Genomic DNA, 16,319 nt, shown 5'->3' with positions numbered 1-16,319 from the left:
AAGCAAAGTGTTTGACAATTTATAAAAAGACACATATAGTAGATTTACATCAAAGCCATTTTGAGATGCAATAAAATTTATTCCCTAAATGTACTTTTTCTCCACTTTTCTAACTGACAACTTATGGGATCTCATAATAATGTTAATTATTAGACAAGGTTGAAATCAGAAGGGATGTTTCAAGTGGATAGGCCTAACCAGTCAGAATGGAGTGTGTCTCCTGTAAATACAGGAGGAAAATTAGATCAGGAGTCCATACAGGCTTAGGGGTATTTGTAATTTCTCTTTCCTGGACTGCAGCTCACAGAAATTCTTCTCTTATCACAAAGTAACAACAACAACAACAAAATATTAGCAAGTGACTCAGTTATGCAAAGACCAAAAGTGCATCACAAACTTAGAGATAAGGGGTGTTAAGAATCCGTTGTGGGGGGGAAAAATTGCTTTTGTTTCACAAGCTTTTTTAGCCTATTGAGACCCAGAAACACAAATATTATAATGCCAGAAATAAAATCATGACATTGAGAGGTGTCAAAGCTGTGTTTCAGGGTGATTTCTTTAATCAAAAAATAATAAATAAAACTTAATCTACCACCTTGGGCAAAGCGGTTTTCTGGAGTCTTAAAAAGAACAAAGCAGGGTGGCCGGTTAGCTCAGTTGGTTAGAGCGTGGTGCTAATAACACCAAGGTTGCTGGTTCGATCCCCGCATGGGCCAGTGAGCTGCCCCCTCCTTAAAACACACACACACACACACACACACACACACACTCTAAGCAAAGGGGACAAACAGCTTCAGTCTTGCATTGACAACTGTCCGGCACCATTCCTAGGAGCCACCATTGGCAGCAGAAAGCAAGAACACAAGACCAATGGACTGGAAGACCTCTTGTGGGGAAAGTCTAAGTTTAGCCAGAAAGCCATTGCTACCTGCCTGCCTGATCCAGTTCTTGCTGGCCACCTTCGCAAAACAAAGCTTGCCTGACCCTACCCTCCAGCAGTGAAGAATTTGGCAGTCATAGCCTTTGCACCTTAACTGACATCCATTTCAGGAAATCTATTTTCCCCTCAAGTACTTGCCTAAAGTGGGACATTCAAGTGTTTCTATTTATTAGTTGCAAACAGAATGTTTGTGTGTGTATTTGGATGTGGGTGCCCATTCCAGGATGTAGTAATGGCTGCTCACAACCTGAGCCAAAGGTCACCTGGGGCAAGGCTGGAAGTGAGGTCTTTAAAAATACAGATTCCAGGGCTTCCCTTAGGTTCCAATTCAGAGGACAGGTGGGGGGACCCAGTAATCGGCATTTTAATAAACTCCCCAGGTACTCGGATGCAGTGCAAGTCTGAAACTCAAGATTGGAGTAGTGGTTCTCAATCACAGTGCCGGGAGCTAGTGCCCACATAGCGATGGTTTTTAAAGCTTTCAGGAGATTGCTTGAGTGGCCTGGGCTGAGAACCACTGAGGCTCTAATGAGTTTCCTCTATCAAGAGAAACCTCCTCCTCCTCCCAAATATTTTTATAATCACTCCTGCTAGGGGGACACTTCACTTCAGGAGCTGATTCTATGGTCCTCTGCAACTCCTTTCTCAGTATGAAGCCTGCTCGTCATCGGCCCATTACACAGCCCGGGATGAAACAGCCCTTTCCGAGGGAGAGCTCCTCCTTCGAACACTGGGCATAGATGATTTAACAACTGGAGTTTAAAAGTGGATCTGTTTTGCAACAACCCCAAAAGTATAAATGAAGGCTCAGACAGCCCTTTTCCGCCTTTTCAAGGATTTTTAGAAAATGGCTTTTTAATGACTTCTGTGCATCTCCCAGGGTACGTTTAGATAGCTCCCTTCAATATCCTGGGGGGCTGCCAAGTTGTGGGGTTCAGACCCTGTGCAGACAGGACGGGGAAATTTAGCTGCAAGGCAACACCGTGAACACTGCACCTCATTTTCCCTCTCTCTTGAGCCAACATCTGTTGAAGCTGGGGACCCAGAACAGGCACAAGATGATACAGATGAAAAAATATCTCCCCGATGGACTGCATTAATTAATTGCTGCAACAAACTTTTAAAATGCAAGTACCCTCAAAAGAAGCTAAGCCTCACTCACCAGGGATTGCTGCTTTAATTCATTGATCAAAACTGGAGCGTTGTGCAGGTGATTTTTGTTTGAGCCATAGAGTGTTCTGAAAAGAACTGAATCTGTTGTCAATAATCACACAGTAAATAACAGCTGCCCCCTTTGGATGGCCCTGTGCTCTCCAGCTAGACACAGGCCTTACTGCTCTCTATTGCTTTATGCCTCCTCATCGCTGCTACCTGCACAGCCCCTGCAGGCACTGGAGCTTGCAAAGTCTTCTTCAGTCAGTGACTCACCCTAACGGGGCAGAACTGGTGACAGGATGTGTAACCACGTTTTTTGGTCTTCTACTCATTAGCCATGAGATCTTAGATGGTTATCGTCTACTCCTTGGTGGGGCCTTAGTTGCTTTAGTATTACTACTCCAACTGAACAGTGATGGGTTCTGGGGTATCTATGAGTATTAAAAGGAAATGAATGTGAATATGAAAATGTATGGAAACTATAAAGCAGAATGCACGTGTAAATGACGGTGGTCCAATCAGTTCAAGACTGCTATTCGAAAAACTTGAGTCATGCTTGGGCAGGAAGCCACGGGGGGTGGTAAAAGTGGGATTGGGCTCATGGATTAATGAGAAGGCAACCTGGGGAATCTAGGTGGTAGCTCCATGAGGGCAGAGACTGCAACCTCAGTGCCCAGAATTGTGCACATGTGACGAGGGCTCCCACCACAGCAAGCCTGCCAGTAGAACCAAGAGAGTGCCAGTTCTTGAGTTTAAACGAAGAGACTAGTTTGGGAGGCTGCAAAACACATTCTCACAACTGAACCTCCTCATTCCCTCACGATTTTTGGTCTGACCCAGCATCTCTGATTGAGCCTAGGGTCTCCTGATCCACACTTGGTCTTTATCCAACAAGAAAAAACACAGTGGGAAGGAAAAACATAGAGGGGCTGAGAAGATAGTCACTTATTCCTTCCCCACCCCACCCCCCACAAACCTATATTATCAGTTTAGTAGGTTATTTGCATTTTGGCAGGACTTCCCTTTTCCAGGGCTTATCAACCAAGTCTGGAGGAGACGGCAGATGGCCTGCTACACAGCTAATTTGAGTACATATTCAAGACAATCATCAGCTACAGATTGACTTGGCACCAGCAACCATGGGAGGAAATGCCAAGCATTTCTAAAGTCTACCAGGCCCCCTCGACTTTGCCTTCACTCGCTTTCCAATAGGAAGAGTATATTTTAATCTCACAATTTCTTTTGGAAGAAACTCTAGATTTCATAAGCAGTCCCTATACATCTTCAGATGAACTGCCAACATGAATTCTAGGGCATTTCTCTTTGCATTGGTAAACTTTCATCAATCAGCTTTCTTACTATTTTGCTTTCCAACCAGTCACCAAAATGTAGAGATATTTTTCCAAATGTACACACTGTACATTTCCAAATGGACATGTTCTTCCCATATTGATCATGGGATCTGTTTCAGGAAGGACACTGTCAAACACCCTCCTGAAAATGCTCTGTATGACATGACTACTTATCTCTCTCTGTTCCAGCAGTGAAGTGACATTTTCATTTAAGAAAATAAGGCTCACCTAATATGAACAGCTCCTTGACTTCACTGCTTTCCTTTTATCCTTCTAAGAACCCAACCAATGTTGTCTATCCGATCATCCTCGTTCTTATTCAGAACAAATAGTACTTATATAACTGAGTCTCCCCACCTTATTTTTGGTAGGTCCTTTAAAAATCTGAGTTTATTTAGAACATTCCTTTCCCAATAAATATCCATTTCTACTGTTGCTCTTCAACTAAAGCACCCTAAAAATAATCAGACTCACTTTCTTAGTACTCTGGTCATGGGCATCACTGCCAAGACTCATCTCTATTATTTATCTCCAAGAATCACCGAGGACTTATGTCACCACTGATCTCTCCATTGGGCACTTGGGTTATCTTCTGTCGCCTTGTTACTCAAAGTGTGAAGAGTGGGATCTCATTAGAAATGCAGACTCTTGGGCCCCTCTCCAGATCTACTGAATCAAAACCTGCATTTAAATAAGATCCCAAATGACTAATGAGCACATTACTGAAGTTTAAGGAGCACTGTTGTATGGTGTCCAGTTGTATACAAGACTTAATAGCACTGACTCCCAGTGTGGTGCTCACCCTCACATAGTAGGCTTTCTCCATGCCTTGTCACCCAATGGCCCACCATGCCCCACTGCGTGCCAGGAGTGGAGTAGGGCCCAAGAGTCCATGAACAGCCTTTTCCCGTAGGAGGTCAGCATCCAATGGGAGATACTATCCTGTAAACAACCACAGGGCAATGGAGAAAGTACCAGTAACAGAGTTGTGTATGGAGGGCTCCAGGAGGAGTCAGGAGAGACACTTGGGTCTTGAAGATAGAACGAGGAAGTTCCAAGGAGGAAAAGGGGAAGCAGGCATTCTAGAGTGAAGGGAGAACATGTCCAAGAAGGTACCAAAATCACATTACATTGGGGAATGGCAAAGGCTATGTGGCCATCACAGAGGGGAAGTGCAGGGGGTGGGCAAAGGTCAACCACTGGGCACAAAACACACCCAAATAACAACCATTGCCATGCTCACAGTTCTGAGGGTTACAATATGGGCTGGGCTCTGCTGGACAGGTGGTCCACTCTTCGTGGTGTTGTCCAGGCTCCTTCACATGTATGCAGTCGGTGGGATTGGCTAGGGCTGCCTGGGTCCGATGGCCTCGCTCACATGTCTGGTGGTGTGTACTGGCTGTCAGCTGGGCCTTTCCCTGTACATGCCTCTCATCCTCCAGGAGGCTACCCAGAGCTTCTTTACATGACAGTAGAGTGTCCCAAGAAAGCAAGGTCTAACTTTGGAAGTCGCACAGCATCACTTCTGCAGGACTCTGCTGGTCAGAGCAAGCCACAGGCCAGCCCAGACCCAACGGGTGGGGAAGAACAGCAAAGCCAAACTGCCAAGAGGTGTGGCACAGGGAGGTTCCCTGGGGACCATGAATATTACAATCCACTCCAGAGTGCAAAGAGATACTGTTAATGCATGTGTTCACACTTTATCTGTGAGCCCTTTAAAGTCAAAAGCATTCAAGAGCTTAAAATCCTATTTACCTTTGTACTCCCAATTGCAACCCTCATAGTTCTTTCCACACGATGGGTGTTTAATAAATTCACATGGATTAATCAATTCTCACAAATGCACATATTTATAAACATAGGAATTAGAATTTACCAAGAGATAATGCCTGAAGGTACAGTTAACAAAGAATAAAGTCTAATTTGCTTACAAAAAACTTCAGTAGGACGGAATAAAAACATGATCATTTCACAAAGAGAATCTGCCCCAAAATTCACCAGTAATAAATCTGCAGGCGGACTGCTGCTCTCTTTCCATTTTCCAACCTTCACTCCAATCCCATCATTTGTCATGAAGGACGTAAAAAGGCCTAAGAGGTCAGCACTTGCTTTTGGTTCCATAAAAAAAGCAGAGCAAGTTATCATATCTGGGCAGAATACTCTTTAAATTACTGTTTAAGCTTAATACATAGCAAATTGTCTTTACTCTGCAATAGTAACAGACTGCTGTTTCAATCTGTCTTCCTAATTTGGGTAGCTGACAAGTTATCATTTTATGAGTTAGACTTGGCAAGATTTATTTCCTTCTGGACATGCCTGAAATTAAGAGAAACATTATGGTCAGAGGTTATACGGGCAATCTCAACTTTCTTCGGGTATAAATAATGTAAGGATTTGGGGTTATCAAGTGACCCAGTTCGTGAACTTTTTTCTGTAAAAATGTAAATCTTTATTAAAGTAACTACAGTGGCAGTGTTACTCATCACTATTTCAGGGTCCTTTCCTTTCAGCACATGGTATAATGGAAGGGCATCCCCCATATGCTCTTCAACTTAGGCACAGCCATGTCACTTCTTTGGGCCAATGAAATGTAAGCTGAAGTACTTGTGGTGGTTCCAGATGAAAGCTTCAAGAGCTAGTCCTTGAAGAGGATATTTGCCATATCCTCTTCCCTCACCAATGTGACTACAATTTTCCAGATGATAGAGGCTCTGTTAGCTTTAGTCCTGTAGTTAGGACATGAGCCAGAGTCTCCAGCTAACTCACATTAGCCATCGGCATTGTTTGTTACAGCAGCATCCCTTTGCTCATCCTACCTTAATATAACTATGATGAACATCTAACTATCTTTAACTGCTATGTTGAAGAAAGTGCTAGTCCATTTTAAGCAAGATATCTCCTGGTTTTAAGCAGTTTAATCGTCAATCATTATGCTATTCTCCACTTCCCTCTGGCTAATCACTCCTACTTCTCTCTTCTTGCTTGCCTCGAGTTTAGGAAACTGCTTTATTTCCTTTCTTCACAGGAAATCCACAGAAGCTACTGGGCTAAGGGGGAGAGCTTGGGGCATATCAAGTTCCCTACCTGCCACAGGACCCCTGCTTTTACTCCTTTGATAGCAATCCCCAAGTCTGGATCATGAGACCAGAGGCTATCTCACTCACAATCGTGACCCTGAGGGACAAAGAGTGAATCATTTGCCTTGAATAAGTAGTAGACCCAGGTGTAAAACCCAGGCTGTTTTCCTGGGCTCGTTCCTGGCCCAAGTCCTGTAGGCAGGACTGTCTCTTGACACTAGTGCATGCACTGTGTGCAACCAAGTTCTGGCCTACCTGCTGTCTCTCCTGCACCCTGAACTTGCCTATTCTGCCTCTGCAGAGCTAGTCTGAGGGCTCCTGGGCATGTGTCTCCCCTGCCCCCCACTCCGCATGAGGTTTCTTTTCCCTCTCCTACAGCTGTATCTCCCTAAAAGGCCAGCTCCTGGTTGCTCAAAGCCTGTAACTTCTGCTTACAGAGACTCAGAAGTGAAACTGTGACTAGATTCTCTGGTACTCCAACTGAACCCTCAGAAGTAGGGTTCGACCCCCACCCAGGTCCTGTTTCTCTCCTTTGAGGATCCAGGACTTACTGTATTCCAGCATTCCCTGCACCCCCTTCCTTCACAGACCCACAGTGAAGCAGGGAGGAAAGATCAAGTTACACCTCTACTCAAACCACGAGAGTATTGGTGCCATTGGTGCCATCACGGTCTCTGCAAACAAGCTTCAATAACTGTTCCCCATCCCTTTTAATGAAGACCTAATCACTATGAATGAGTGTCTTTAGTAAAGTGCAGTTTGATGAACTATCATCTGAAAGAGACTTCTTTAAGGGGCCAACCCCTTTATTTCCCTTTCACATTTTAAAACCCATTTAAATAGAAGAATTTTAAAACAGACCCATCCAGAAGTTTTCACAGGCATCTACTTTATCCCACACTTCTCCATGACCAGACACACAAAGAAACTGAGACCAGAGATACAATGCACCCTTCCCTCTATTTTTGGAAGAATTTAGAGTCTGCACTAAGGGAAAGGAAGCTGGCATGCTCTAGCAGCAAAAAAAAAAAAAAAAGAAGAAAAAAAAAAAAGGTAGTTGGATGCCTCTAGTATGAAGGGCAGGCCATATGAAAGGGGTCTATGCCTCCAAATTCTTAGTACCATGACCTGAACCCCAAGGGGGCAGATGCTCAAGATCACCAGGTGAATGAGGAGCTGCTGGTGGCCTGCCCTATGTCCATACCCTTCTGTCTTCCCATCAGAACTGAATTTTGTTCAGGGCAGCAATGTGCCTCATTTCCCTGCTTTGGCTGATGAGAAGTGAACAGAGCCCTGGGTGGCACTTCCGGGGAAGCCTGTTAAGGGAGCGGATGAAGCAGGCACACACCTCTTTTGCCCTTTACACTTCCATTCCTCTTGCCCAAGCCATGGGCATGGGGGATGGAGTTTTGGTGACCATCATGGAACCTCACTGATGACAGTGACCTCATCTCTAAGGATGAAACCCAGGAAGAGCCTGAGTCTTTAACGGCATTGAGGGGCTGCCATGTCACACTAGGCTACCTTCCTTCCCACTTTTGTAGAAGAGAAAAACTGATCCTTAACTTATCTAAACTACTATCACCCAACTTACCCAAATTTGACCCAAATGCAATGCCTGTCCAACCTATCATCCAAATACGGTCGTCCTACAGCAGGCTTGGGGGTTTTGTTTTTTGTTTTTTTGTCTAGGGTAAGTCAATTTCTATTGTCTAGGGAAAGTCAATTTTGTCTACACAAATTAAAAATCAGTGGGAATTTTCATTAGACTAAAAATCCACTCTGGCTAAACATATTTGGTACATTTGGGGTAATGATGGGGGAGAACATCTCTTGCTGCTCCTAAAATATGAAATAAGGGCTGGCCCGATAGCTCAGGTGGTTGGAGCGCTGTGCTCCTAATGCTGAAGACTGCCGGTTCAATTCCCACATGGGCCAGTGAGCTGTGCCCTCCAGCTAAGATTGTGAACAACAACAGCGTAAGCAGCCCAGGCTGTGGGCTACTGTGCCACCAGGAGCCCATCGTGATTGGCCGGCTGATTGGGGAGCACAAGGCTCATAATACCAGCACGGGCCAGGGAGCTGTGTCCTACACAACTAGACAACAGCTTGAACCGGAGTGGGGGTTGGGGGAGGCAGAAGAAAGGGGAAAAACAAACAAAAAAATAAGCAAATAAAATATGAAATAAGCACCAACTGCTCCTCTTCTAATGCAATAATTAGCTAGATATTTTAATTACATATTATATTTGGAGAAAATGGGAGGGAAAGGAAGAAAAGGTAAGATAGAAGGGAGCCCAAATGTCCATCAAAGGATGGCTGGATAAAGAAAATGTGGTATACACAGACAGTGGAATATCATTCAGCTTTAAGAAAGGAGAGCTGGTCACATGCTACAACATGGACAAGCCTCAAGGACATTATGCCATGTCAAATAAACCAGATACAAAAGGACAAATGTTGTATGAATCCACTCATATGAGGTACTTATCTATAGCATTCAAAATCAGAGAAACAGAAAGTAGGAAGATGGTTGCCAAGGGCTGGGAGGAGGGGAAATCAGTGTTTAATGGGCACCAAGTTTCCATTGTGCAAGATAAAAAAGCTCTGGAGATCTATGGCACAACAATGTGAATATGCTTGACACTACTGCACACTTAAAAATGTTTGAGGTGGTAAATTGAGTGCTATGTGATTGTAACCACAATTAAAAATATAACAAAAAATTTAAAGATAGAAGAGCACAGGAGGGAAGAGGAGACTGGAGACGTCACACACTGAGGGGGGGGATAAGAGAAATGGAGGGGACAGAGAATGTGGCTAGTGGGCACCACACTGGATGGCACAGAACATTTCCATCATTGCAGAATGCGGCACTGCACAGCCCTGGCATGGACTCTACATCGGATTCTATACTATGATGAAAAGGAGCCTTCCTGGAACATTGGAGCTCTGGGAGCACTACTGATGACACAACTTCTCTCTGCCTCATTTGTAAAATGAGGTTTGTATTAGCACTGATTTATTGGGTTAAGTGGAGTAAATGAGATCATACATATAAAGCACACATGCCTGGCACATAGTAGGTGCTTGATGTATGCTGGCTATTGTTTCAGGGGGAGCAGAGGGTGTATGTAGCTGGAGCACACATGCACACAAACACATGCACACTTGTGACTCCTTGCAGAGGCAGATGGTGAATCACTCCTCTCCCTGCGACCATCTACCCTCCCCACTCCCAGGAAGGGCAGAAGGTTCCGATTAAACAACTGAAATGGGCTGCACCTCCAGGTGGTCCTCAGGTGTCAGGCACGGTGACCAGGCTCAGGGTGATCTGGTCGCCCTTCTCCTACCAGCCCACGGGAACGTGGGAATGGGGACCACATGTGGGAGCCCAGATGGGTGGGTGAGGCCCAGAGCAGGCTCTGGCTGAGTCTCCACTGGCCCCGGCAGGCTGTTCAAGAGGCAAGTGAGGGGTTCTCAGAAGGAAACTGCTACCTGTGCCAACAGGAACCCCTTCCATTGTAGCCCCTCTATTACTCTGCAGTAATAGACTAATAGACAGCAGAAACCCAGAGACCAGCTAGTACCTGGGAATGGTTCATTTCTCTCAAAAGGGACGTTACATGCAATGACTGCTCCTTGCATATCTATACATGGCTATGCATATCATGCGTGTGGACATGTACACGTTTATTATGTATAGACACATACACCTGTGTGTACTTATGTCTGCAGACATATATGTGTGGGCATATCCATGCATATATTTGTGGGTCTGCATATACACATATTTATTTGTGGACATACACACGTATATGAACATACACACGTGTTTGTGTGGCTATGTGCATGTGTATATTTGTGTGTGGCATATACATATGTGTATTTATATGTGGCGAGCACATTGTCAAGTGACTCCAAAATCCTCTATTCGTTTCAAATTTTTAGTTAAAGGTTATTAGAATATACTAGAATATATCCCTTCATTTCCTTTTTAAGCTTCTTTATTTATTTTATCCCATTGATCTGTGAGTTTATCCTCACGTTTTGTGATGCTGCTCAATGGGTTGCTATGACAAAAGGACATGACCCATTTTGTTTTGTATCTTCCTGGGATGCTTCAGGGAGGACACTGACAGGCTAAGAGGCCCGCTGTGCAGATAAGACACCAGCCACCAGCAGATTCTGTGACCAAGATGTGAAACCAGACAGATCTCCTGCCTCCTGCACTTGGCTTCCAAGGGGCAGGGGAGGTAATCGGACGTGTGATGAACTAACTACCAGTTACTACTGTACATTGGGCTCTTTGGCACAAGTCTGATCATTAAAGTTAAAATTAAAGATTGATTATGGTTGGGTAAGTGAAAGAAGGAAAACACTCAAAGGACTGCTGATTTATCGAGGAGACACACCTGCCTAAAGGTTTAGGTATTCTAAAAAACCCAATACATTTTTCTTTTAATAGAATACTTCTTAATGAGTAATGTTTTAAGTAAAAAGAGGGAGATTCTGTGGGAGATAGAAAAGCATTTAATGACTTTGTCCCCAAGATAATTTGTCAGTAAGACCTATGAACATTCAACGTTATTTTAAATGTATAATCTCTTAATCTGCATGGCTTTAGAGCTCTCAAAAAGAGTATTGAGTCACAGAAATAAATAAGTAACTTTCTTCAGGAGGAATGCTCTGCATTCAGAAGGCACCGGATGTAGTGAATCCAGGGGGCTGGATGGGGAGACAGGGGACAAGGATTCTCCTTTGGTTTAACCATGTTGGAAAAAGCAGATCCTGGATTTCCAGACTCTTTCCAGAGGATCCCATGTGTTTCTCAGAAGGTTGCCTGGTGGATGTGGGGCTCCCAGGTAACATCCACTTGGAACAAAAGGCTCTGAGATCAGAGAGGGTTTGAAAACCACTGGCCTCACACAGACAGACACTGAGCTAGAGAAGACACTGCTGAGAGAGATGCTGCCCCTTCCTTCCTGCCTAGCAGCCATGGGGATAGGAGAAGGGTAGAGACCAGGCCTTAGCTTCCTCTTTCTTTCCTGTCCCTTAGGGGATGTGAGCAGCCGGAGGTCAGAGGGAAAACACTAAAGGTCATCCATCCACTTCCACGACCAGGCTCAGAGCTCTTTGCACCCTGCCCTTCAACTACTGGGCCAGCCCCTCATGGACACAAACTCAGAAAGGCAAGTCCACAGGTCCTGCCTTTGTGACTCGACACCACTGCAATCAGGCAGGAGCAAGTCAGTTCCAGTCTTGGACACTTACTGAGAACAAGACAAGGGAAAGCAATTCTGCCACCTCTTTAAGCAAAACCTAGAGGAGCTGATACTCCTGAGCACAAGGGCTGAGGAACCACATAGGCCTGCGTTGGAATCCTCTCCACCATGTTCTAAGTGCCCTGGCCCTGGGCAAATGACTTTCCCTCTCAGAGACCAAGGCTCCCCTCCATGAACCGGCATCTGAGGCCCCTTTACAGGGTTTCGGCAGGAGAATACCACAGCCTTTCCCACCCTATCCCCTGACAACTGCCTCCGCCCCACCAGGCAGGAGCACCATGAGGTCAGACTGTCTTGGCCACTGCTGTACACCCGGGACCAGAATACTGACCAGCATTAGAAACTTTTCCATCAAATCTGGTGAATAAATCAATGAGCCAGAGAGCAAACTGAAGCCTACTATGAGTAGCATGAGAGGCCGCATGCAAGGTGGGTATGAGCCCACTTTTACCTAGCCGTGACACCTTTGACCAGGGAAGCCTGGGCAAGGTACGTCACCACTCTGTGCCTCAGTTTCCTCATCCATAAAATGAACATAATACTTGGATTTACCTCAAGAGCTACTGGAAGGATTAAATGAGATAATACATGAAACAGCACTCGGCACTATGTCCAACCCACACAGCTACTCAGTCATGTCAATTATTGTTTTTGAAATGTTCACCCCAAATTGCTTTCTCCTGTATCACTGATGAGTCCCAGTGACCAAGATTAGAATGTAAATAAATGTTCTTCATTTGCACCTCAGCAATAATTATGATGGTCGCATTCAATCTTTTTTCTTCCTTCATAATATCTTGTTTTCTCTGTCTTTGTAAGAATAAAACATCTCCCACAGTGGCAGCACGTGACTATGTCCATTCCTTTAAACAATGATTTTCCCATAGATTGTTTAATCATATAGATGGGGAACTCACCTGCCTTTTAGTTAGCCAAATTTCTTAATAGTATGCTCTTGCGTGATTGCATATTTGTGTTTAAAAGTAAGTTTTAAGGTGCTTCTAGTGATTAGTTTTTAAAATTTGGGGTTTAAAATTTTTTAATTTACTTTTTTGGTTTTTGTTTCATTTACTAATATTTCCTGAGGAAGAGTACTAGGTGACCCCAGGGTCATCTTTACCCTGTGCCTGTGAGCGAGAAAACAGAGGACAAAAGGAAGGACGGATACATGGTTTTCAAAGGTTAAGACCAGGCTCAGTTCTGACCTAATCGCTTTCTGATTTTATAACTTATTAAAAACGCACTGTATTACAGAAGGCTCTCATGGGTCAGTTAGATCAGGAACTGGGTCTTCTGGGAGCATGAGTTTCAGAAATAAGGAACTTACTTTGCTGGGAAAAAAAGGATGTTATATAAACCCCCCATTCTAAAAGTCATAATGGTGAGCAAGGCAGCCCTGAGCACACAGCTCTCCCACATTGGCTTTGCTACAGGCTCTGAGAGGCTGGTCCCATGATTCTTCCTTGTGTCCAGCATGTCACTTGGCTTGCTGAACCATCTACAGGGCCATCATTACAACCTCATTGCAGGTGGTGGCACAGAACTTGTCACCAGCTGGGCTTCTGTCTCAAGACCTCCTGGAGAAGCCGCTGAGGCCGAGAGCAGAAGCCCTGTGCTATGCGGTGTCCAGGGAGGTAGCACAGGAAGCCAGGGCCGGACGGCTGCCTCCATCCCTCCCACAGTCAGCAAGCCCAGAACAGCTGATGGGCTTTGCTCACTTGGGTCCAGGTTGCTATGGAGATCAGCGGTCTCCCTGGATGCCCTCACTACAGGACCAATTGGAACTGTCCTGTCGAGGGAGCATAGCGAACACCCTTGTCACATGGCGATGGGAGGCATTGTGTACAGAGTTACTAGGTTGGACCCCCCCATCTTCCTGCTGAGTTAGAGGGAGTGCTCAGGCTTAGTCACTGTTATGTCTAGAAAGAAAGGGTTTTTTCCTTAAATTGAATTTTCTAGATGAAGGGAAGATGACTTTCTTGGTGTTATATTTTATTTTTACTGCTTCTTCCAGCATTTCACAATTATTTAAATTAATGATTGCTACTGAGTTAAAAAAATGCCTTGAGCAGAAGATGAGAATGATAATTTAAAAGAAAACCCTTAAAAGCATCAGTGTAATTGCATTCAGGAATAACCTCCTTTGACTTCCTTGTGCTTGTTGAAGAAATTACTGATGGCAAAAGCAAATGCAAAATTTTAATAATGAGTCAGTAGTTCTTTATGAACTAAGCTGCTTAGATGAAAATAAAAATCCTATTTTTTTTTACCTGTTAGGACAGGATTTCTGAGCTGGGAGGGTCTGTGAGTTAGCTGACCCTGTGGGCTATGTGTCTGTGTATTTGAGGGCATTTTTCTGAGAACGGGGTATATAGCTCTCAACTATTCTCAAAGGAGGGGTCCCCAAAATGTTAAGAGTTCACTTAATTTATGGCAAAGTTTCCTGATCCAGTTCCTTTTATCCTGTTGGATATGTCAAAGCTCAGTGGAAAGCACATATTAGGGGTGTTTTCCTGCCTTCCTTTCCACCCACAGGCCATGTGTCCCAGTCTTTCTCCTCCTCTTCTCGTCACCCTCATCTGGGGAATATTTATTTAAAACAATAAATACTGAGCACCATCCATGCCAGACATAGTGCCCCATGTTGGGGATATGAGGACAAATTAAACAGGGTCCATGTTTTCAAGGAGCTCATAGAAAAGGACACATAAATGGATAATCTGATGTGTGTAACAATTACGGAGACGTATGGAGACAATGCTGGAGGAGGGTCAGAGGTCGCGGTATACATATCAAACATTCCCTATTACCCAACCCTACCCTAGGTCAAAGGCAAAATATAAGAAGAATATACTCGAAAAGTCTGACGAATGGCGTTCTGCCTAGTTGGCTGGCTGGAACTTAAATAACAATGTCAAGGATAAAACAAGTCTTCTCAAAAGTTGTCTTAAATTCAGAGACAGAGAGTAGAATAGTAGTTACCAGGGGCTGGGAAGGAGGGCTGGGAATGGACACTAGTGTTCTGTGGGTCGAGTTTCAGTTGGGGAAGGTGAAATGACAATGTTCTGGAGATGGATGGCAGTGATGGTTGTACAATATAAACGGGCTTCATGGCAATGAACCATATACTTAAAAATGGTTAAAATGGTTAAAATGGTAAATGTTTACCACACTGGAAAAAAAAAAAAGAAAGTAGTTTGATTCTTTTGGTATGTATTTGGCAAAAAGAGATGTTCCTGGAGCCCATTTCTACCAGGATGCTAGAGAAAATGATTCTGCTGAGTCAAGAATTTCACAGAGCATCGTGTCTACCCTATTTTCCAGACAGCTGTGTCCCTGTCATTGCTCAGGCGACACACTCTACTCCTTTCTCTTCTATGGGACGGTCAGCGGGGCTGGGAAGGAAGCCCTGGGAGGCTCTAAGAGGCCCTGAGCAGAGCTGCAGTGTTCTCTGGACAGCGTCACCTAACCAGTCCCCACACGAGGCAGTGGCCACCAGCCACCAGCCACCAGCAGCCTCTACTGCCTGCTCCCTGCCGGGTCCTGGAGAGAGTGAGCCCCATACAGTGTCACATTTCCCTGACGAGCAGCCTGAAAAGTGAGCTGCCTGGGTGGGAGGGCTTGGATGGCAGAGTTATACGGCCCCCCTGGTCATCTCAGAATTTGATCTCGGTTATCACAGACTCTGCGCCCACGAAGCGCCGGGCTTACTGGCAGCTGAGATTATCCAGGTGCACTTCTTCATCTAGATTCACCTGCCGATCGCCGTCCTACAGAGGATCTGAAACTCCGCATCTGCTTCAGGCTCGCGTGTCTATCAGCAGTGCTCGCTCCTGGGCAATGACAGCACCTCGGTGATGCTTATCTTCAGGATTCTTCTTTGGGGTTCGGTAGCTACACCTCTGGTTTGGTTACAGCTTCTCTGTGCCAGTGTATCAGGACCTGAGCTGCCCTGCAAGAGGTTCCGGTGCTGATCACTTCCCCCTGGAGAGATGCAAGGGCATCCTGCTGGGCTGGCCCCCAAGGACACCTGGGGGACTCTGTCCCCCTTTTCCCTGCAGCTCTGGGGGACTGCATCTGCTTATCAGCTGCCACTACAGGCCTGAGGAGTATTTAGTCTAATAATCTTCATTCCACACATATGGAAACAGAAGGCCAGAAATTTACATGAATCTCGGTAGGTAAGAGCTAGAAGGAAATGAGCCAACCATTCCACACCTAGGTATGTATCCAAAAGAAACAAAAGCACATGTCCCCAAAAAGACTCATTCAAGAATGTTCCTAGCAGCTTTATTCACAACAGCCAAAACTTGTGTCCACCAACAGGATAATGGCTAAACAAATGGTAGTTTACTTCTACAATAGAAAACTACTCGGCAACCAGGAAAACTACACATGCAACACCCTAAGCAAATCTCAAAATCATTTCTTGATGTTCTGAGTTGAATTTTGTCCCCAGGTTCCTATGTTGAACTCCTAACCAGCAGTACCTCAGCATGTGACCTCATTT

General features: G+C 44.9%; 1 protein-coding gene and 1 non-coding gene across 5 annotated transcripts in view; one reads left to right on the top strand and one right to left on the bottom strand.

The window, feature by feature from the left end:
• DAPK1 (death associated protein kinase 1) overlaps positions 1–16,319 on the bottom strand; it is a 163,208-nt gene that overhangs the window by 110,766 nt on the left and 36,123 nt on the right. The gene's annotated exons all lie outside the window — the stretch shown is intronic.
• Positions 643–716, top strand: TRNAI-AAU (transfer RNA isoleucine (anticodon AAU)). The gene has a single exon. It is a non-coding gene; the product is annotated as a tRNA-Ile (tRNA).

The sequence above is a fragment of the Rhinolophus sinicus genome, linkage group LG04, assembly GCF_036562045.2.
Source record: "Rhinolophus sinicus isolate RSC01 linkage group LG04, ASM3656204v1, whole genome shotgun sequence".
Lineage (NCBI taxonomy): Eukaryota > Metazoa > Chordata > Mammalia > Chiroptera > Rhinolophidae > Rhinolophus > Rhinolophus sinicus.
This window is presented reverse-complemented; position numbering and strand designations above follow the sequence as displayed.